This window comes from Orycteropus afer, unplaced genomic scaffold, assembly GCF_000298275.1.
Source record: "Orycteropus afer afer isolate SDZICR_OR568_19922 unplaced genomic scaffold, OryAfe1.0 scaffold00063, whole genome shotgun sequence".
In the NCBI taxonomy this organism is placed as follows: Eukaryota; Metazoa; Chordata; class Mammalia; order Tubulidentata; family Orycteropodidae; genus Orycteropus; species Orycteropus afer.
In genome coordinates, this window is record NW_006921650.1 from 9,104,195 (window position 1) to 9,105,229 (window position 1,035).

The window sequence follows — 1,035 nt, forward strand, 5'->3', positions numbered from 1 at the left end:
CAAGCCATGATATTTCCAATCGCCTCGTATGCATGTGAGAGCTGGACAATGAATAAGGAAGACCGAAGAAGAGTTGATTCTTTTGAGTTGTGGTGTTGGCGAAGAATGCTGAAAGTACCATGGACTGCTAAAAGAACTAACAGATCTGTCCTGGAGGAATGGTGTACTATTGTAATATTTTAGTCATTATCTCTTAGAGATATATACTGAAATATTTACAGATAAAATGATACAGTATCCATATCATTATTTTGGTTCAAAATAATCTATTTTGGGGGCATATATAAAACAACATTGGCCAAGATGAATCTTGGGGTGTATTTGAAAATGTTCATTGTAAAACATTTAATAATTTTAAAAGAAATGGAAGACTATTTCATTCAAATGAACACCCGTAAGAATTCACAGGAAGAAAATGAGTCTATAGGAGGTCAATAATCTGAAGGACAAATAATGGATGGCCTTGTCTTATTGAATCCAAAGAGTAGGTATGGTGTGAGTAAAGGAATGAGACCATTGTGGATTTTGACACATGGGCAGGGTAGAAATAAGTTCTTAACATACAGGTTTGAGGAAGTCAGGATACTTTGACACAGTGTGTGTCTGGGTCATCATGCTAGCAGTTGGATGGAGAGGTCCATAAGACGGGAGATCAGATCCTCAATAAGTAGAAGAGTAACCTGGAGGAAGATACAAAAAGGAGCAGAAGGTGGTATGTCTGGATCACTATGACAAACATCAATTCCTAGAGCATGCCTTTTACTAATCAGTGATTTTATCTCTGTCTTTGGTGTTAATTGTTGGATTCTCCAATCAATACTGGTTACAGTAGATTGGTTTTGTAAGGGCTGTTGCAAAGCTCCCTGTTGTGCAAAGTAACACCATATCCCTCATTACTAATGGGATTTCTGCTTTCTTGCAAATCTGAAGTGAAGAATAGTTATGTCAGATGTCTAATCACCTGAGAAGAAGATGGGAGCTACACTGTGGGTAAGAGATGGTATGTCACCCTTTCTAGGCTTTAGGGATCAGAAG